Here is a 23954-nt window from a genome sequence, read left to right on the forward strand (position 1 = left end):
CAATGGGATGGGTTATATCAAGAGAACTTTGAAAGCATATTGTAATAGTCTGTTGGTATCTCAGTTTAAGAAATGTAGTATTATAGATTGGGTGTGTCTCAAGAAAACTTAAATTTATTTTATGTAGAATACTACAGTGTAGCAGCTCAAACAACTACAAATTTAATGTTGAAGTTGGAGAAGATTTAACACATTGACTAAACATATTAGAAAGAAAAATCTAACACCAATTATCTATAACTTTATTTCAAGAAACAAGCTAAGAAGGAGGAAGTTAACTCTAAAGAAGCAAAAATAAATCTACAAAAATCAATAAAACCAATACTAGCATCTGAAATTCATCAATGAAATTGATAGGCTAATCAACAAAGAAGATACAAGCTAGATGGGAGACAATTCATGAACAATGATATTGATTCCATTAAAGGATAGCAATAACAATGTATATCAACAAACTGAAATACTATGCCAAAATGTACCAATACCTTTAAAAATAAAATCTACCAAAATGTAAGTCACCTGCCTCAGCAAATATTACTGAATTGTAAATATTCCCCATGGTAGCATCAGGTCTGGACTGGTATGCAATCAAACAGGTGAGCACTATATCCTAGCCAAATAGGATACCACAAATTGTACATGACTTAAGTTGGTATTCTTCTCTCAAGGACTGAGAACATATTTTCACACTTGAGAAATTGTAACCCTGAAGGCAGAAGAAGAAGAATAAAAGAGGAAATAAGCAGATAGAAGGAAACTTTGCCAAATCATGCCCATTAACATTCAGGTTTCCGAGGTTAACACCATCAGTGGTGAATCGTATGACAAAGAAATGGAAATGGCTTTGATGTTTACCTCCTGAATCCGTAAGGGTGAGTGTCACAGTCAGCCCACAACATGTATGAGCCTGATCTCTCAACTGTGTGAGTTCTTAGGATTGAACTCAGTGTATCAGGGGGCTTATAAAGCATTCTTTGGTTAAAGAGCATGGGGTGCTCTAATACAGAGCCCGAGTTCAGTTCCCAGCACCTATGCCAATCACAGGCCCCTTTAGCCTTAACTCCAGGAGATACAATAGCCTCTTTTTGCCTCTGCAGGCAACTGTATAAAGGTTGCATTCCCACACACACACAAGCATACACACACACACATACACACACACACACACACACGCACACACACACACACACACACACACACACACAAGCATGCACACACACGCACATGCACACACTTCCCAAAGCAACAACAATAAAAATTCTCTTTGAGTCCTTAATTCTTGTAAGTACAAACACAACGCACATGGACACATTTGTAGTTAAACTGCATTTAAACTCAAGAAAGTGAAAGGACCGTTTTAAGCATGGCCTGGGAAGAAAATGATACAAAAGTCCCTTAGGCAATAACCAGATGATCAATGGTGGTTTTTCATCAGGCATACTTTTAAAAAGACAAGGAAAAGTCATTTCCTAAATTATGAAGCAGACAAGTCACAATACAGTTTCCCAGGAAAGCATGAATTTGAAAATTAAAAGCAAATCAAATGCCTTTACAGAGAAGCAGAAGAAGAGAGTGCATTGCTGGGGGAAACATCAGTTCTCTGTGTTTAAGGATAATAGCACCAGATGCTTTCCTTGCTTCAGATTTCCTGAAAAACAAAAATCAGCAGAAATATTAAATAGGTAATTAATTTTTCTCTGGTTACCAATAAAACATAGATTTGTGAAAGTAACAAAATGCAATATTGATTTTTAGATTTTGTAGAGCAAACATCCAGATATGTCATGACTGCAGTTCAAAAGATAGTTGTTTCAATAAAATGTTTTACCATTCATCCCAAGTAGAAGACTGTTGCTTAAAGAAATATAGTTTAAATCCTAAAATGGATTAAAGTAAAAGAAAGCTATGTACCTTGTTGGATTTGGTTTAAAATAAAAGTCTACATTTTCATAAGCTAGGCCTAAACTTTCTCTATCCGATCACTTGTCAGTAATGCAACTTTTGTCAAATAAGTTAACCTCCTTGGAAAGCAATTTTATCAGATGGAAAAAAATAATCCCATGGTTGTTTATATAAGGTCAGAAGTCAAAAAGCAACTTAATATAGTCTCTACAATTCAATTAAAGGTGTCATCTCTAATTTTCCTCTTTTTCCCACAAATAAGCATATCATTTCAATATAGTGGCAACTCACACAGAGCATCTTCTATGAGTATATGAACCTATTTTAAAAAGTAATGATCCAGAAAGAAGTACTCGGGACTACACATAGGCTGTTGACTGATCTACCAGATGAAAGGGCATAAGATATTTTGTGAACATGTCATTTAAAATGGGTTTCGAAACTTAAAAACTCTCTAAAGAGGTGGAAAGGTGAAAGGAATCTCTTTGAGGATATACCATGTGCAGAGAACTAGGGAAAGGAGCAGGAGGTATAAGATGGAGACTCATGGGCTGTGGGTAACCAAGGAGACAGGTATTCACATCCTTCTCTCCATCCCAAAGAGGTGCCCAGAGGAAAGTACCAGCTCTTTTTATCTTTCAGTCTTAGAGTTAAATGGCCAATCCTAAAACTTCCAAGTGCAGCCTCATTTTCTACTTCCACTAAATATTAAATGCTACCTTTCAGTGATTGGTGTGAATAGAGCGGACCTGTAACCACAATGCTGGCTGTAGTCTTAACGCACTACAGTTACAATTTGTCTACAGATTCATAATTAAAACTATGAGGAGGATAAAAACACAAATTCCAATCAAACACTAAGAAAAACCATGGAAATTTAAAGAGAGGCACTCTGTATTATCACTTAAATATTACAAGTTAAATCTGATTATGATTTTCGTAATACACAGTCACACATTAACTTTCCACAGCAGTAAAGTCCAACACATTGTGGAAAATGTTTATTTTAATATAATATGCAATGTTTAGCCCATAATATTTTATTGATCATCATTTCAGTTTGCTATCATATTCAATAAATCAGACATAAATAGTGGAGGTATGCTAAAGTCAATGATTTGAATCTGTTTTTCTATGTGCATAACACATTCCTTGACTCTTTCCTGAGAATGATCATAAACTTAAACATCTTACTAAGCCAAAATTCTAAGAGACGGTAATGTATATATAATGCTGTCTTAAGAGTTCAATTTATGGTAGTACCATCAGAAAGATTGTACTTTCTCTACCGAGTAATCTGATTTCCTAAGAGATTAATTATATTTACTAATAGGAACAAAACAACAACAGAAAAGATGGAGGAAATAAGCAATGAAAATGCTTACAAAAGAAGCAGAGTGTAGTAAAAGTGGGAAGGAGATAGAGGAATAAAAATGCCTCTTCTTTCTCTACAGCTTCTAATATAAGGAAACTGATGACAGCAGAGGAGGATTGTGAGTGGGATTCTAAAAGAAGAAAACCGAGGCCGGCAAAAAGATATCATAGGACATGTAATTATTAAAAAAAAGTTGGATTTTTACATAAACTTTTCTTACTAGTTGTATATCCCAACAATCCTGCTCCCTCAGCAACACTTATTCCCACTTCTATGAATATGAATAGAGAAATATCCGTAACATGGAAAGAATGTGTTTGTGAGTGTGTGCATGCTCCTCCTTGTTGTGTGCATGTGCAGGTGAGTGTGCAAGTACACCTATTCATGTGTGTGCTCCTGTACACAAAAGCCAGAAGTCAACTTCCTGTGTCATTTCTCATCTCTTACATGCCATTTTTGCTCAGTTTCAAGATATGGTTTCTCATTACTTCACCAATTAGCCTAGGCTAGCTACCTTACTAGATATGGAGTGCATGGGATGGCCCTCTTTATGCTCCCTCTAGCACACACCATTATACTCAGTTTTTCCTTGGGACTGTATGTTAAAAATTGGGTGCACATGCAACATAAACATTGCTGGATATCCAACTTCTTACCCCAAGAAATTGAAGCTTAAATGGTAACAATTTAGAATGAGTTACAGAACCCAAGCCAGGCAAAGAGAGGGATATGTTATAATTTTTCCACAGAATCTTTGTGGCTGAAAAAGTTTTAAGTTATAGAATCAAACCATCACAGATGGTCGAATTAACTGAGTAAGTAACATAAGGCAGTGGTTGTTTATAAGTGCATAAGAGAATATTTCCCTCCAACTTGGAATGTTTGAGTGTTAATATTCACTGAATTTGTCTTGTGATAGGCAGTTTGGTAGGAGTAAGTCTACATCAACTTCTTCATGTGATGAGGGGCACCAGAGGAAGGTGATGGACCTAACACCATGTAAGTTTCAGAAACCTGTGCATCTTTCTTTAGAGCAGGTGGGAAATGAAAAGTTTATTCCATCAAGAGAGTGATTTCTGTGAGTAATAAATGAACCAAAAGCAAAGACAGTATCTTAAACAAAGGTTTCTGCATTCTAGTTATAATGCTTGATTTTTAATTTCTTTGAGGTATTAACTTACTCTTCCTTGACTAGTGTCATTTCTTTTTTTTTTTTGGTTCTTTTTTTCGGAGCTGGGGACCGAACCCAGGGCCTTGCGCTTCCTAGGTAAGCGCTCTACCACTGAGCTAAATCCCCAGCCCCGACTAGTGTCATTTCAACAAAGATACTTCTTCAGAACACTTGAGGAGAATTACCATTTTCACAGAGAGAACTTCAGAGAAAGACCTCATCTACCATCTACTGATCCCCAAATTGTCTTAAAAATAAGTAAGATGTAAAGGTTCAATACATTGTGTTGTTTGTTTTTAAATTGCTTATTAATTATATTTCTCCCTTCCCTTGTGTTTTGCAGAGCCACAGCTGTACCTTGACTATATGATATTTTATGTCAATTTCAGGTCATTTTTATATTTTGAAACACAATGAAGAGTTCTAGCCACGTATTAATTTACACATGTTCAAGTACAGATATTTTGGTCATGAGAAATGGCATTTTAGTGAGAATATACAAAGGCTCTAGCATTATTTTCTTACTCTTCCCCTTTGAAAATTAACAGAACAATCTCCACCATGCCTCTCAATGATTTTCATTTTTAACTATATTTGTCACAACAACCAAGTCTTGCTTTCTGTAATTCAAGACCCAGCTTTCAGTTTGATAATGGAATGGTTATACCCCTTAACTTTATGTGTCTAGACACGCCCTTGAAATCCATTTCTTGTTAAATTTTATCATAATTTTAGTACTACAAGTTTTTGTTTTAAGTCATAAGAGGTACATTCATAAGAAATGTGTGCCTTCCAAGTCAGTTGACAGAAACCACTTTAATCAGTTTTGCATCTCCCAGTTAGAAGAATACATGCAGTGTTCTCATTTTCTCTCATTGGGTGACTCTGCCTTCCACATAGGCTAAGTGTTTGCTGGCAGTACAAAAACTCCTCGGCATGAGAATCAAACAGGAGAATAAAAAATGGAAAGGGTCATTTTCATTTCAAAGCTCACCTCCTACTAGAGAAACTAGCCTTTAAAAATCAAGCTATAAAAGTATGATAAAAATAGAGGCATAGAATGTGTAATGAACACGACTGACTTGGATCTAAGCACTGGAGGGTGAGTGGACTAAGAAAGGACCAGGCAGCATATCCTGAGACATTTACCTGGAAACCAGGAAAGGGAATAACATTTGAAATGTAAATAAGAAATACCCAATTTAATAAAGATGGAAAAAAAGACATACACTTTGGACATTCAAAAAAAAAAAAAAGACAAAACTCACTCCATTGAAGACAAGTTCTGTGATACAAAGGATATGGTTGTTTGGAGACTTGAAAGAAAGCTAAAAGATTGAAACTTCTACAAAGCAACATGTCTGATGTGTTTGCATGTAACATGCTTGTGTGTACATCTACTTATATATTGAGGAGCTAAGATACAAGGTAATAGTGAGGCCCAGGTGTGATTACCATGCCTTTATTTTTAATAGAAGAATTTATTTGTGACTTACAGTTTCCTTTTTTTTTACAAATCAAAATTTTATTGGATATTTTGTGTATTTACATTTCAAATGTTATCCCCTTTCCCAGTTTCCCCTCCACAAACACCCTATCCCATTCTCTCTACCACTGATTCTATGAGGGTGCTCCCCCACCCACCCACCCACTCCTGTTTCCCCATCCCGGCATTCCCCTGCACTGGAGAATCAAGCCTTCACAGGACCAAGAGTCACCTCTCCCATTGATGCCAGACAAGGCCATCCACTGCTACATGTGCAGCTGGAGCCATGGATCTGCCCATGTGTACTTGTTATTTGGTGGTTTAGTCCCTGGGAGCTCTGGAGGTTGATATTGTTGTTATTGCTATGGAGTTGCAAACCCCTTCAGTTCCTTTACGCCTTTCTCTAACTCCTCCATTTGGGTCCATGGGCTCAGTCTGATCCCAACAGTTGGAACCATGAGGCAGGAGGATTGCTGTAATTTCAAAGCTAGTCTGAGACATCCAGGGCTACAAGGAAAGCACTAAGTAAATATTTAAAACTTTACACAATTATAATTTTGTAACCCCAGTTTTTGACAAATTTACAATTGCCTTCATCTTTGTATATTTACTATAAATTTCTCTATACAGACAACCTTATTGACCAAACATCTGTGGGTCATGGTAATGATAAAACAATGGTAATAAAAATGAAAATATGTATAACATAAATATTCATATATCATTTACATTGTATAAGGGATTTTAAGCAAAACACAGGTTACAACACATGGGAAAATGTGTGGAGATTACATACCAACACTGTGCCATTACACAGGAGGAATTTGAATCTTTGTGAGTTTGGGGTTCTATTCATAGTTCTGGATACTAAATTAATAAAATTAAGTTAGATTTTAAAATGTCTTCTCTGTTGCCTGTTTACAACATAATGAAAGAAAAAAATGTATAAAATGCAATGTGTTAGTCTTATCATAGCTAGAATGAAGCACCATGACCAAAGAATAGTTGAGTAGGAAAAGGTTTACTGGGCTTACATTTCCAGATGCTAGCCCATCATCAAAGGAAGTTAAGACAAGAACTCAAGTACAGCTGGAACTTAGAGTCCAGAGTTAATTCAGAGGCCATGGCAGGATGCTGTTTTACTAGTTCGTTCCAAATGTCTTGCTTAGCCAGCTTTGTCATAAAACCTAGGACCACCAGCGCAGGGATGGACACAACTACAATAAGCTGACCCTCGCCCATCAAGTACTGATTAAAAACATTCCCTATAGATTTGCTTACAGCTTGATCCTACTGAGGTGTTTTCTCAATCAAGATCCCCTTCTTTCAGTGACTCTAGCTTGTGTCAAAATTGACATAAAACTGACCAGACTAAAACACAAGGGTAAAGGAGAAATGAAAGCTAAATAGAAAATGGTTTTAGACCAGCTGAAAGGCAGAACAGGAAGCTAGTTGCAATATATGATCCTATTACATGATCAATATGTATAGTTTCTTTAACTATATTTGTCTTCTATAATTTATACTATAAGAGAAAATAAAATTTATCAAAATTAATCATGTTTGCAGATAAAAATAAATAATTTAGAGTTCAATAATTAGTGAGACAAAAATAGTTTTACACACTAAATCAGTTTATACAGGTCTCAAGTAGACAAAAGCATTCAAGAATTTAATTTGTGATAAAAGTAAAATATAATATTGACAAGGATACAAAGAAAAAAGTAAAGCCATACTCCCATACTACTTATAAGAGAATAAAAAGATCAAAACACTTACAAACATAAAATTTCTTGTAACTAAGTAATCTTCTATTTGACTGGTAATTTAACAGAGCAAATAAAAGGTACACTTTAAGTTATTAACTTAATATGATTAGCTAGAAAATTAAATTATTCCAACATTTGCATAACAAAATTTATTGTGTGTAATTAACTAACCTTTTAAGAATTTGTTTTCAATTTCCACCTGTCAACGTATCTCAAAAATGTCAAGTTATCAAGCATTAACACATAATCAGATATGTGAATGTGTAAGCTCTGCTAAGCATTAAATGGGTAAAATGACCAAGTCCTAAGTTAATTAAAAAATTGTCATCTTGTCATCATTTGTAGGCTAAAAACATATGGCAAATTTTATATACCATTGTTAAGTGATAACAAAATCACAAGACATCATTCTGAATTTGCTAATCAGCAAAAGCAATATATTCAATTAATGATGTTTATTTAGAATTCCTTTGCATTTTGTAGCACTGTAATTCATACAGTAAAAACTAAATTTGAGAAAATACTTCCTTTAAATATATCATTATAAATCAATAATAGAGTACATGTATTTGCTGCTGTTATTCTGTAGGATTTCAGAGCTTTGTTTTTATTAATACTCAATATTACTACATATTTAAAACTTTAAAGAACTTTTAAAGATTTCAAATTGATACTTTATTGTCTTATTCTATTCTTTTCTTCACATAAGAATTACTACAGAATTAAAATGTGTGTTGAGATAGGTGTGGTAATATACAACTTTAATCTCGGCACTCAGAAGACAGAGGTAGGTGGATCTCTGAGTTTGAAGTCAATTTAATAATCTACAGACTACATTCCAGGATAGCTTTCACAAAACAAGTAAAACTGACTCAAAAAATTGTAATAATATCTATTCTAACAATAGTAATAACAACATTTATGTTGCATTCCTGACTTCTAAGTGCCTATGAAATAAAAACAGAGATATAAACATAGATAAGACGTAGATGACAGATGACAGATGGGTGATGGGTGAATGGATGGGTGAGTGGGTAGGTGCCTGAATAGATGAATGGGCAAGTGGATGGATAGGTGGGTAAGTGTATGGGTGGATGAATGAATGGGCGAGTAGGTGAGTGGATGGGTGGGTGAGTGATGGGTGGGTGAGTGGATGGGTGTTTGCATAAATACATGGATCTGCTATTGGTCATACTTCAATGATATTGACATTTAAAATGTTGGAACCTAATTGTGATGGTTTGAATATGCTCAGCCCAGGGAGTTGTACTTTTAGAAGGTGTGGCTCTGTTGGAGTAGGTGTGGCTTTGTTGGAGTATGTGTGTAACTGTGGGTATGGGCTTTAAGACCCTCATCCTTGCTGCTTAGAAGCAGTATTCTCCTAGCTGCCTTCAGATGAAGATGTAGGACTCTCAGTTCCTTCTGCACCATGCCTACCTGGATGCTGCCATGTTTCCACCTTGATGATAATGGACAGAAACTATGAACCTGAAAGTCAGCCTCAATTAAATATTGTCCTTATAAGAGTTGCCTTGTTCATGGTGTCTGTTCACAGCAGTAAAACTCTAAGACATCAATATACCAAAATTGTAAAAATAAAATCATATGTTTTCCCTTAGTATTTACCAAGACTTGCTAAATTCTTAGCTAATTATTACTACAGTTCAGAAATGAAAAGGCAGTAGTGTCAGATATCATTTATATCACATCCCATGTGCAATAAGGTGTCTCTCAGTTTCCTGAATGTAGGTCACTTAGAGAGTCATATGCTTTCGAACGTGTCATTCCATTTACTAAGCTGGGATTTTTTTAATTAGACTAGAGTGTGTTCTTTCCTTCAAGGATATTCGAAGTGGCCTCTAATTCCAGCTCCTTAACAGCGAGATTTCAATATAAACTCTGTTCTTGTGTCAAATAAGCAGGAAGCAGACAAAGTCCTCTCACAGTCATTCAAGGACAGAGGTCAAAGGAGAATCACAGAAGTATGACATGTATAGGCACAGAAGACAGCTTCAGTGGGTTAGGGGGGAATGTTGAGGGTTATGTAAGAGGCCCAGGAGCACTTGATGAGAAATGACTTCTTTTAAGGGCTTCAAAAGAGTGCCAGTGTTCGCCAAGACTAGTCTCAGAATCCTGGAGAATGGGTCCTTCAAATAGTTCTCTATGTGGTCAGAAGCAGAGCTATCCTGGAACCCACTGACAGAACAAAGGTTACTACAGCGTCTGGTGGATCAAAGCTAACTGCAGCCTCTAGCGGGGCAAAGCCCACTTCGGTCTCTGATGGGACAAAGCCCACTGCAGCCTCCCATCTCTGTATAGCCTCTATTGCTGCCTCAGCTCTTTGCCATTCCAGACGTCTCCTCAGTTACTCTAAAAACAAATACGATGAAGATTAAGGTAGACTCTAAATCATGGGAAACGCTCATCTGCTAGGCCAGGAACTATGACCCTTACCCTTGCCCTCAAAACACAAGCCTTTTTGAGTTTCAAATGTAAAAGAACATCTTTGTTAAGTAGACATTTAACAATGTGAAAGGAAAGGTTTAGAAAAGTAAAGCAAATTTTGCAGCATCATGAAAGGCAAAAGCAGGATAGGGGTTAAAGATTGGGGATGCTCAGTGCTGTGTGGAGTGGGAGAGGGACTCCCTAGAACTCATTGGATGGCCAGCATAGCCAAATCTGCAAGGTTCTCAGGTTCTGTAAAAAACAATGCCTCAGAGAATAAGAGGAATTGAAATTGAAGAAGACACCTGATCTTGACCTCTAGCTTATACACTCACACTCATATGTAGGCACATACACGCAAACATATCCATACTATATACACTATACAAACATATACATAAACAAACTACATAACCTGCAGCTCTCAGTAGGGCCTCACAAAGAGTCAAAAGGTATTGTGGACAGAATACACTACAGGACAAATCTCAGAGAAAGAGAGATCACACCTCTGAGAGGAAAGCAAGTCCTTTAAGCAGTTAAGAGAAGTTACCTGGCCTTGTCTCTGGCCATTTCTGTGGGGTTGTGTATAGAATACATGAGAGGATCTCACTATCCTGGTGTAGTAATTTAAATCCTTATGTATGTACCTGTGTGTGATATTGCCCTGTATCAGCAACCTACTCTCACTCATCTACAGGAGTGAGCTTTGTGACACAGATCTAGACATGGTACCTCCAAGCATGACACAGGTTTTAGTCATTAGAAATGTAGACCATAGTCATGACACTGCAATCATTAAAAACCCAGTGGTGAGCAGGGAGCCTGCCATAGAGAAGCTTTGGGAAGTATTGTTGTTGACTACATAGCTTCTTCTTGAAAAGTCCTGAAACCATCCCCAGACAACTTCAGGACAGTTAGCCTTGCCCAGCAGGCTCAAACACCTGAGCTTATACAGGAGGTGTAAGTAACCATTGTTCCAAACAATTGGCATTGATGCTTGGTGATGGGACAGGAATGGATAGGAGAGATGCTAACCTCAAAGTGGACTATCAACACAAGAAAGCGACTAATACAGTGAGAGGTGGAATATTTTTGCTCTTAACCTTAGAAGACAAAACATTCGTTAAGTGATGGGTTTTTGAAGGACCCCTTATCAGCTGCACTCTGTACCCTCTCTGCTGGTACAGTGACACCTCATTCCTTAGTCCCTATGAATGTGGCTGTATTCAAGTGTAGGGTCTTATATCTGATTAGCTTAAAGCAAGTTAAATGAAAGGAGTGAACAGGCCCCATCCATCCACTGTGACTGGAATTTTTGTGTGGCACTATTAGGAGTGACCCTTTGAAGGAAGAATATCATTGTAGAGGTAGGTTTTGAGACACTCCTCCTAGCCACATGGGAGTCCGTCTTTATCTTAGTGACCTTCAGATGACCTCTCAGCTCCTCCTGCACCATACCTGCCTGGATGCTGCCATGATCCCACCATGATGATAATGGACAGAACCTCCGAAGCTGTAAGCCAGCACCAATGAAATGCTATCCTTTTTTAAAGAAAGAAAGAAAAAAACACTGCTCTTTCAGAGTACTTGAGTTCTGATCAATCATCTTTTGGCCACCAGGTTCACCTTCACGTATATAATATACCCTCGGAAAAGCACACTCATACATATAAGTAAAAAAATGATTAAAATCTCTTATTTAAATTGGAGGTTCAGTAAGATAGAAATGGTTTTCTTTATATCATCACTTAGAAAATATGTAGGGGCTACAAGGAAAACATTATATACTTTAAATAACAAGAACTAGTTGGTTTCAATTCAGAAACTTGGATTTATCTATTAAAATTCACTTGTTTCTACTTTTTCCCCTAAATTTCTCTGAAATCATCTTACATATTTCCATCTCCACCATTTTCAATGTTCTCCATGATAGCATTTTCTAGGGTCAGGTTATTGGGTGAAGGCAGTACAACCCTCAGCGTTATGGTGGAATTAAATTCTTCGCGAAGTGGACTATGTCTCATTTTTATGACCGTAATTTAAATGGCATTCATTCTATTAAAACATTGTATAGCAATAATTTTATAGTTTAAGGTCTTATCAAATTTGTAACTTAAAATTGGATAGCTTATAAATGAAAGAAGTGATAAAACTTGAGTTCCACTCAGATACACGGAAGCTGACTCTTCTCAAACAAAATCACTGGTCCCTGTCTCACAAAATACAGATTATGCAGGAGAAAAAATAAAATCTTCGATGTTTTAATAATGCAGTTGTTACTGGCAACTTTTATTCATAAAAGTTTAAAGCAAAAGCTATACAGAGAACAGGATGACTTGATCAACTCTGCTAATGTGTATAATGAAAATTCATATGTGCTTTACCTACTGATTTCTACATCCTAGTGCTTTACACACTGAGCCAAGCTAACGTTAACCCAAGAACATGACTTTATTTAAATCACTGAAAATGGTGAACGTTATTAAAGAATGGCAAAGCCTAAAGGTTTACATCACAAACAATTTCTATGCTAAACCCTAATCCTCAGTGCAGGACATATTTTGTTCTGCTTTATTCTAAGCTTATACAAAGCAATATCAAAAGAATAAGAAATGGCCAATCAGAAAGCAGGGGATAAAATAATGACATACATAATTTATTTAAAATTTTACATGCAAAAATATGTACAATCCCATGTAAATAAGTAGAAAGATTTAGCCCAGGGATAACGAAGGTGCTAGTTAGGTACTTATGAAGAAAACTATATTGTAAGTGCATGCAAAAGCAGACCCGCTAAAAAGGTTTGTCTTTATATTAAGCCAAAAAGATCAGTTGTTTCCAAACTAATGAACTGATGCCTTAATCAGCAAAACTTTATGGAGTTCCTACATTTGTTCCCCACCCCCTCCTTTCTTTCTCCCTTACATAAAATGAGTATTGCATATGAAAGACTTCGTATTCCTAACTACTCTAGACTCTAAGACATTAGAGGTATCAATACAGGTAAAGATATATTTTATCTGTCTTAGTAGCAACAGAAATTAAGCTAAATTCATATATTGCATGTAGTATAATGAGGGTATATGTTTCAATTTTTTTCTTCAAAGAGCAATGTTAAAATGAGTAAACAACACAAAATACATAATGTTTTAAAGGAGTTGAAGAGGAAATGCTATAACATCTCAGAAACTTCTCAAAGATTATTCCTTTCATGGAATATTAACCTACTTTTCTGAATGAGTAGAAGGAATATTTTTTGATACTAATTCTACCCAAGTTTGGGTGTAGGGTTGGGATGACTGAAATCAAACTTTCACTGGGTATCTACCTTTAGCTTGAAAAACTGTGTAAACCTATCCTGAAGGAAGGAACATGCAAACAGACAGAAAATGGTCACAGATGAAGCCAGTGAGGAAGTCTTGTCATTCATTACATGTGAGGATGTACCATGCTGATGTGGTATACTTCCTGGAGTCAGCTAGTACCTGAGATGAAACACACAGCTCCGTCTTTGAGGACCTAGAAATGAAATCGAGCTGTGAACTCTAAACAGAGATATGATGCATATTAAAATGTTAACCAGGAGAAATTACTCTGCAGAGAACTCTATATGCAGGAGATGAAACAAACAAAACCGCAGAGAGGAGGAGGAGTGTGCCTCACTAACAGAGTGACATTCTAGCATGTGCAGAGCCCTGAGCACTATCTGTTGCACAGTGAAAAAATTACCTGAAAGTTGTACAGAACAAATGAAACACAGCATGGAAGCATTGTATATTTGGCTACAGAGGCAAGCTGGAACGGCATCTCAAGGTCAAGCCAACTGCAGTGGACTGATTGTACACTTCTAAAAATACATATGTTGGAAGAGAGCAATTCCTTCCTCTGGGACAATATTGCAGCTTTTAGGAGATAGCAGTTCTCAGGATTGAAAGCCATGGAACAGTGACTCTAAAGTGATCACCAGTTAAAGTTTTAGCATCTGTACAATGGAAAGACTACAGTTTGCAACCAGGAAGAAGAACTTTATGAGGAGGACTTTATGATCAGGAAGAAGGACTTTATCATGTGCTTAAAGATTCATCTCTTGGTCATCTTTCTACTTTCCTTACACACAGAGAGAGAGAGAGAGAGAGAGAGAGAGAGAGAGAGAGAGAGAGAGAGAGACCTAAAGGTCTCTTTAAACTTGGCATATAACAAGATTCTATAGAAAAGCACAGAAAGACAGAGTGACATTTCTAGTTTATATGACTCATATTGAAGGAAAGGAATTCCTCTCACTGTGCCTGCTTCTCGGGGGAAAAATGGTGAGAGACACAGAAGTGGAGGGCGGGCAGAGACTCTGCCCCTGGGGCTTCCAAAACTTCTTCAGATTAAAGTATTCAGCATAAAGTATCACACCATATTATAGAATGCCATTTTTGAACCCAGCATTTTACAAATATGTTTGCAAACCCTAAAATCCTGCATGAAGTTGTTGCCAGCATGTATTGCACAAAAAAAAAAAATGTGAGAGGGCCATTGCATACTGACAGTAATTCTTCTGTGCCTGTGGCAATTACCTGCTTGATTCTGTTGCAGCATTTTTAGTAATATGCCAAGTAATACAGAGCCAAGCACTACATGGATAAAAGGTCCCAGATGACTTATCTAAGTCATTTCTATCAATCATTCACTCACCCTGGCCAATCGTTCCCCATTTTTCTAACATGTGGAATGAAATACTGATGGTAGAGAGAACCCATCACTCTATAAAATGCATGTTTGATGGAGTATACAGAAGGGAACTGTCAAAGATTTCTTCTACATCTGAAGCTCTCTTCTTATTTACCTCCTTTCTGTCATCCTGGAATGTCAGTCCTATTCCTCTCAAAATCCACTGTTTTCTCCAATGTAATATTGATAATCTTGTCTTTCTGTGTCAGTATTTTTAGACACCAATTTCATATTCATACCACAAGTTCTTAATATCAGACTCTAACAATGACATATTCTTTTATTTACAAGGCTATTTTCTCCCTCTCTACACAATAAGCTGTAACTAAATAAAGTATCCCGGAATGATGTGCCTCCATTGTTTCTTCTGTATCCATGAGTGATCTTTTTCCATAAGAGAGTTCTATTTTTAATTTTCAGAGGCTTTTCATATAATCTTTTATGACAGACTCATCATTTGTAGTCCATAGAATTTCTTCTCATTTTTAACACTTGTTTTCTTGAATTTGTGGTTTTTTGCTTTTGTATATTTTATACATTTGTCTATTTAAAATATATTTTTATTGAAAATTGATTTCTTCATATTATGGTTTCCCTCTGAACATCTCCCAGATCATCCTCACCCACCCAAATCTCTGTTATATTTTTCTATTTAATATTAGAAAACAAATAGGCATCTAAAATTATGATAAAAAATAAAAGAATACAAATGAGATAAGTGCAAAAAAAAAAGAAAAACCAGGCAAACAATAAGTATGAGAAACAAACACAGATGCAGAGACACACACATTAGAACACACAGAAAACCTATTACATCAAAAGTGGAAGCCATAATATGTAAACAAAAAAAACCATAATATATAAGGAAAAATCCCAGATGAAGCACTGAGACAAGAAAAGAAAGAAGGAAAGAAAGAAAGAAAGAAAAAAAGAAAGAAAGAAAGAGAGAAAGAGAGAGAGAAAGATAAATAAATAGAAAGGGCTTAATAATAATAATAAACTTCCCATGAATGCCATAGAGTTATATTGGCCTTCTAGATGTGGGGCCTACCCTTAAACATGTTTTTTATACACAGTGGGACTCTAGTGTAGATAATAATTTCTCATTTACAAGTGGTTATCAATTAGAGATACCTTCTAGGTTAGAGTTGAGGCTTCTGTCAACTTCCTTCTCAGCAATGAGACTCCATATGGATTGACCTATGCCAAATATTGTTCAAATGGTCAAAAACCTAAAACTAAATAGGCCATGGAGCCAGGGAAAAATCAAATAATACTGTTCTGTTAAAGGGACATAGACATAAAATGGCTTCCGGTGACTCAGTTACAGTCTCCTATACCCACAGATCAGTGTCCTGCTTATCAATCACCACAGGAGATTCTACCTACAGTTCATGGGAACATACAGAGACCCAGAACTGAATGGGCAGAGAGTAGGTTCTCTTATGCTCTGGAAATTCTACCTTGGAACTCTCAGTGCTAAATGGTATTTCTTCATCGAATCCCTCCATTCAGGGCTCAAGGAAAGCAAAACATTGTAAGAGTCAGTGTGAATGCCAGTGACCAAGGAAACAAGGTCTTCTACGCAAGAGAGCTGATGCACATTAGAACACAAAGAGACAAGGCAGAACTCATACAGCTTGCACACAGGTCTCTGCACCAATGGTGATAAAGCATAACTTATACTAAGGATGCTTCCTATCTCTTCTTTTCACAAGTAAAGCTAAATGGAATTTTAAGTCAAAGCAAGTTTTATTTTTACTTCTTTGAAGACTTGAGCGGGTTTTCTTTTTTTTCACCCAAAGAAAATGCAACATTTTGTACAGCCGTAGTTGCTAAATTCTCTGACAATTCGATTTGACATTGAGTACTCAAAGATAACAGATCCCTCAGATAAAGGCTCAGCTATGCAATGATGCACTGATTTCATATGTCAAACATAAATGAGGTATCCAATATACCATATTTCCTTCCACTTCATAACAAATTCCAGAATTTCCAGAATTTCCCTTCCTATCATTGGATCTATAATGTTCTATAAGGCTGGTCACTAGATTGAGGTGATAGTTGGAGAGCTTAATCTTTAGAAATCATGTTATGTAAGAGGAAATTAAATCATCAATGGCATGTGGAGGATATTATGGGATGGTAGTCTCTTCAGTCTCTATGCTCCTTCGCTGCTGTATGTTCTTGGCATGGTGTCATAGACCACCACATGAAGCATGGATAGCAAACTCTAAAACTCTAAGCCAATTTCAAATTTTCCTCATAGAATTTGATTATCTCAAGTGTTTTATCATGCTGATGAAAAGGTGGCTAATATGTTCCCTGAGATATGATAATTCATTATTACAACACAGAAAGGTGATGAGAGCATTTTATATAGAACAATAGATTTTGCAACTCAGAAACAGTCAAATGGAACGAATGCATAAGACAAGGCAGAAAACATGGCTTGAAGCTGCTCTGATTTAGCATTATGCTGAGCTACCAACATGAAAGGCAGTTCTATTGTTTAGGAATATCTTCTGGGAGTGACATTTTTAATCAACTTCTTGCAGCTAAAACAATTGAGAAGTCAATTCACTAAATGGTGCAGAGGCAGAAGAAAAGGGGTAATGGGAGATCATTTTGTTAGTATCTCCACATCTACCAGATGCTTTTCAATAATAATCACAGATCTATATGTGCAGTTTTGGTAAAATACTGGTAGATTTGTATGCATAAAATTCTTTATAGATGTTTGGAGGTAACACTATATAATGAAATAAGAAATAACCGACTTGTGATGTTGGTGTCTCCGACTACACTATAGGAACATGTTAACTTAGTTAATCCTTACTTATATGTCTAATAAGGACCTTAAACATACTATGTTCCTGTTGGCTGATGCTTTAACTCTCATTTTAAGTCACACATTAAGGGAATGGTGAATGTTTATTGTATCTCTGCCAATGTGTCGATGCCTGCCGTTGTTGCAGTCTTCATGAAAATTTTGTCTCCAAGGAAGGCAGGCAGGAATTCAATTTTTGTCTGGCAGATTGAGTTTGTGCTGTATGGTCTTAGTTATTAAAATACTCAATAGCTTGATACTTGGGAGGTAAGGTGGGAAATAGTCACAATGTGTAGGGAGGTAAAGCACCTGCAGTGCAATCTCAATTACCTAACACAAAATACTGCTTGTGACTCCAGGTCCAATTGAATGGTTGGTGACTGGATGAGTTTGTGTGTTTTTTTCTCCTGTCATGTGTGTTAACATAAAAAAAATAAAAATAAAAATAAATAAAAACTACATAAGGCTGTTCCTTATGTCCATGAAATAAGGGATTAGAGAGATGTTTTGAAAACAAGAAGTACAGTCTAAATTTACAATTACAATCACAGTATTGTAAATGTATGCCCCACTTACAAAATGAATTATTAGCATCAGGGGTTAACTGCTTTATGCTGTATATAATTCTATTTCTATGTACATAGTTTTACATGAGTAGCACTGAAATACTTTTATTTAGACTCAAATTAGTATATCAAAATACTTCATTCAATCATGATGCTTTGATGATTGTACCATTACTGGGCAAATAGGAAATTTTCAGCTCTATTATGTATAATTTTATGGAGTCACTGTTGTATGGCACAAGACCATAATTGGCTAAAATGACTTTATAAGTTTACTTAATGATACTGGTTGAAGGAATGAATGCATTTATATTTTGACTATACCTTTAAGTGTCTCATGTAATTTAGACATAGATGCTCTGTGTTACAACGTGCTGGACTCACAAGAAATTTCAGGATATGTTTGTTAGTGTTATCTTGGAATCATGTGATTGTTCTCCATGGAGTATAAACAAAATGTTGTGGATCTTTTCTAGGGATGGCCTCTAAAAGGCTCTCTGTGGTTCCTTACTCTCTCCATTACTCCAAACTTTGTACCTGGAAGACAAGGTTTAAAGATAGCAGAGCCCTGTCCTAGGAGGTTCCTAGAGCTGATGGTTAATCCATAGAGGTAGAAAATCCAAGAGACCCTTGATTTCCATCTGACTATGTAAGATTTGAACAAAATCTACTTTTATTGTACTAACAGTAAGGGGATCCCCTAAAATGAAGACATAAGTTTGAGAGACAAAGTGTCCTCTGACTTTTGGACAAAAAGCCAATTAATGTTGTGATAAAAAGAAATTTAAAAATTAGAAAGAATTAAGCAATATTGCCTGGGATTTATCCAGCTCAAAATTCATTTATATATTTATACTTCTTTACCTTAAGAAGATTTCATTGTGATTCATAGGAATTTTTAATGTATTTATGTATTTAGAGACACACACATCATATATGTGACAACAATTAAAGAAAATGAAGTTATGAATCTGAAGAAGGACAATGGGGTTGGTTTATATGGGAAGATTTACAGGGAAGAAAGAGGAGGAAATGATGAGACTATATTGTAATCTCAAAAATAAAAGTCTTCATATTAGAAATATTACTAGTAGTTTATTTTTAATTATAAGTGTGTCTGTGCATGAACTTGCTGTTGCCAAGAGAGGCCAGGATAGTGTGTTAAATCCCAAGAAGCTAGAGTTATAAGAACATTAGATCCCTCTTTGTGTAGGTGCTGAAAACAAAACTCAGGTTCTCTGCAAGAGAAACACATACTTCTAACCACTGAGAAACACCTTCTGTCCCACTGGGAGATATTTTTACAACCACAGGAATAGTCAAGAATTGCTTCTGCCTCTCTCACATTAGTGTTCCTCATGGTATCATCATGGAACTTAACGTTCATCATGTAGGATGCTTTCCATCTGTATACGGTACGACCAGTTCTACTGATAGCTACTAGAGGATGCACATATACAGAGTAGATAGAAGAGATGCAGGAGAGATAGCTCATAAAAATGTCATGAAAGGTGGAAAATCACAACCAGTACATGTTTTTATCTCTAAGTATTAAAATGTGGACCTATGTATAAGGTAAACATGGGCTGTGCTTTTCCTTTTTTTTTTTACTTCCTCTGTTCCCACATCATTTCTGGCATTTGTTCTGAGATTTCTTCAGTTTGGCTATTTTAACAAGGGTGGGGCAGCATGTCAAGTTTTCAGTTTCATTTTCCTGGGGACAAAGGATGTTGAACATATTTTCAGATAATTAGTAGGCATTTGTGTTTACTCTTTTGAAGACTGCTCCTTTTATTAGCCTATTTGTTGATTGGCAATTTCATTTTCTTTGTATTTAATTTCTGCATGTTTTTTCTAAATTCTGGTTATTCACCCCTTGTCTGAAGTAAAGTGACAATTTTCTTCCATTCTGTGTATTCTCTGTGGGAGCTGCTGATAGCTTCCTTTGCTCTGAAGAAATATTTTGCTTTTAATTCCCCATGTGTTAATGCTTGCTGCCTGTCCTGTGCTACTGGAGTTCTGTTAAGAGCATACTTACCCACCCTTGTGTCATGAAGAGCGTTCTCTGTTTGACAGAAATAATCTTTACTACTGTACCTTCAACAGAGGGCTAATATCCAAAATATATAAAGAACACAAGAAGTTAGGCTCCAACAAATCAAATAACCCAATTAAAATGCAGTAAAGGGCTAAACAGAAAATTCTCAAAAGGATAATCTTACATGACTAAGAAGCAGTTAAAGAAATGTCCAAAATCTTTAGTCATCATAAAAATACAAACAAAATGACCTTGAGATTTCACCTTACAGCAATCAGAATGGCTAAGATCAAACACTCAAGTGACAACACATGCTGGCAAGGATGTGGAGAAAGGGGCACAATCCTCTACTGCTTGCAGGATTGGAACTTACTCAACCACTCTGGAAACTCTACTGGTTTCTCAGAAAATTGGAAATAGTTCTACCTGCAGATCCAGCTATACCTCTCCTAGGCATATAAACAAAATAAGCTCCGCCATACCATGAGCATATATGTTCCACTATGTTCATTGTTCATAGCAGCTTTATTAATAATAGGCAGAAACTGGAAATAACTGAGATGTCTCTCAACCAAAGAATGGATACAGAAAATGTAGTTCATTTACATAATGGAATATCATTAAGCTGTTAAAAACAAGGACTTCATGAAATTTGCAGGCAAATAGATGGAACTAGGAAATATCCTAAGTGAAGTAACCCAGGCACAAAATGACATGATAATAGTCACTTATAAGCAGTAAAGTACAGGATACCCATGATATACCCCACAGACCCAAAGAAGTTAAACAAGAAGGAAGGCCCAAGCAAGAATGCTTGAATGACACTTAGAAGGGAGACTAACACAGGAGAGGGGGGGGAGGGGACTGGGTATGAGGGAAGGGGAGAAAAAGAAGACAGGAATCGGTGTGGGGAGAAATAAAAGAGTGGGCCAGAGGGCCAGGGGAATGAGTGGAAGCCTGCAACTGCTGGGAGTGGGGAGATGGTAGGACTCTCTAGGAAGTACCAGCAAGTAGGATGTAACGAGGCACCCAGGAGTCAATGCAGGTAACCTTAGCAAAGATGCCTAACAGTATAGACATGGTACCTGAAGATGCCACCTCCTGTAGTCACCAGGATTCCCCAGTGGATAGATAAGGACACCAAGCCACCCACAAAACATTCAGCTCAAAATCTGTCCTGTCTAAAAAAATTAGGGACAATGATGGAACAGAAACTGAAGGAATGACCAACCATAACCAGCCCAACTTGAGACCCATCTCATGGGCAAGCACCAACACTATTATTGATATACTTTTATCCTTGCAAACAGGAGAATCGCTTAACTGTCCTCTGAGAGGCTCTACCCAGAAAGTAACAGAAACAGATGCAGAGACCCACAGCCAAACATTGGACAAAGATCAAGTACTCTTACAAAAGAAACCGGGAAAGGATTGAAAGCCCTGAAGGGGAAAGGAACTCCACAAAAAGACCAACAGAGTCACTAGGCTGAATCCCTGAGAGCTCAGACACTTAGCCACCAGCCAAAGAGCATACATGGGCATGAGCATACGTAGCAGACGTGCAGCTCAGTCTTCAACCAACAACTGGAGTGGGGTTGTCCCTAAAGCTGTGGCCAGACTATGGAATCTGTTCCCCAACAAGGCTGCATTTTCTGGCCTCAATGGGGATGATGCAATTAATCTTTCAGAGACTTCATGAGCCAAGGTGGAGGGATACCGAGTGGGTCCCCACCCTGTCAGAGGAGAACAGGAGAATGGGGGAGGGACTGGTAGAGGAGGCCGCATTTGGGATGTGAACTAAGTTTGTGTCGTAGAGGTTTTTTATTTCTTTACTTACATGTATTCCAGGAAACTTAATTTGAGGGAAAGAACTATTGTGAATGAAATATTTTATTAATTTTTTTCTCTGAGGGTACATTTTTTGGCATATATAAAAGGTACTTCCTTTTAATATTGATCTTCTAACCTTAAACTTTACATTTCTTATTAGATTTAAGTTTTCTGGAAGCTTCTGTAAGGTCATCTAAAAATAGAGTCAGTTTGATTTCTTCCTCTCCGAATTTTATCCCTATGCTTTCTTTTGTCTAATTACTACTATAGTTAAAATTTTGAGCATTATATTGAATAAATATCCCTGCTCTTGATATACATTGTTTTATATTAAGAATAAATTATATATTCTTACAATAAAGAAAATTAGTCAAAAGATCACTTTCTTCTAAATTAAGTGCCTTATTTCTCAGGAATTGAGAATTTAATTCATTTTCCATGAAATGAAATGATTCTACGATATAAAATTAAATTTATATAGCGTTAAGTTTCTCCTTTTCAATAGTCATGGAAATTCCCTTCCCATCTAAATTTTGATTTGCTTCAAGTTTCCCTAAGGTGTTGAAAATTCCAGAGGAGTCATCTATCAGAAGACATCTGTGCTTACACACGGTAAAGAATGCAAAGGATTAAAGTGCAAAAATCTCACATAAATTACCATTGTTGGATAGTTTTCACACTATAAAGACCTAATTTCTACCGTAGTGTTTCATTTTGTTCATAAGTATCATCAAGGAAATACACATATGGTTGTGCACAAGCATCTTCTAGGAAAGGTGCATGATAGTAACGCAGAGAGCTCTCATCATGACAAAACCTGATGAGTTGGGTCTCCACTTGGCAAGGACCAATGGGATATTCATTCAGAATCTCCTCACCTTTCCCAAAGAAATATTTGGTTTGCTTTTGCTTTGTGTTTGCATTTTTGGCTTTACTATAGGAAGTCTTTACTTTCTGTCACTTGTCAGTGACAGGTGCTTCCCCAGAACCAGAAAAAGAAAACTTGGGTCGTAATCCATTCCTGTTTGTCTCTGAGGATCATGGGAGAAAAACAGATCATTACTCCTTTGTTTGTTAATAACAGTAATGTGGTTGAGTCAACCCGAAGGTTTGGTCTGGGTACATCAAGTAAAGTCTGGCTGCTCTTTCCCAATGGGTAAGTTAGTTCTGACAACAATTTGTCCAACAACCTGTTCCAAAAAACCAGCTAGTTGATTATCAAGAGGTTAGGATGGTCTTGCTCGATCATTGATTCCAAGACTTAATAGGAATATTTGGAGGTGAGCTAAGCAAGGATGAGGGGCTGACTCAGTTCCCTAATTTGAGCATTAGAAGAATTATAAATCCTTATTAGGAAATAGAGATATAGGTGTCATTAATTAAATTAGAATTCCCTGGGTATTTTGTCTGTCACTCTCTCTGCTGTAACCACAGTTGCTACCAACCAGGGTCACTTGGTTATGTGCTAATGTGCTGGGTTGGATAGTAACTGCTTGCTGCAGGTATATTTCCTCTTTCTTGATACAGTCCATTGCTTAGAAGGAAACCACGGGGATTCAAGAGGAGAAGGAAGGGGAAAATGTACAGTATCCACATTATTGTTACAAATAAGGGATATTATGTCTCTTTTGAAATATTTCCTATCATATCATGCAAATTACCTATGTTTATAAGTACACATTTTAAAGTAAATCTTGACAGGTAATAACAGACATGAATAATTAGCCACATTACCATAAAGGAACTTGATGTAGCCATTTGGAAGGGACATACCTATTGCTTCAAGTCAAAGTAAATATTTCTATTTCAACTTCAGAGTTATG

The 23954-nt window shown here is 36.6% G+C and overlaps 1 long non-coding RNA gene across 1 annotated transcript in view; it reads right to left on the bottom strand.

Annotated features, from left to right (window-relative positions):
* Positions 1-1423: 1423 nt before the first annotated feature.
* LOC134480960 (uncharacterized) overlaps positions 1424-23954 on the bottom strand; it is a 28123-nt gene continuing 5592 nt past the window's right edge. Inside the window, exon 2 of the long non-coding RNA XR_010056028.1 lies at positions 1424-1648. This is a non-coding gene — a long non-coding RNA (uncharacterized LOC134480960). The remainder of the gene's footprint in view (positions 1649-23954) is intronic.

This window comes from Rattus norvegicus, chromosome 11, assembly GCF_036323735.1.
Source record: "Rattus norvegicus strain BN/NHsdMcwi chromosome 11, GRCr8, whole genome shotgun sequence".
NCBI lineage: Eukaryota > Metazoa > Chordata > Mammalia > Rodentia > Muridae > Rattus > Rattus norvegicus.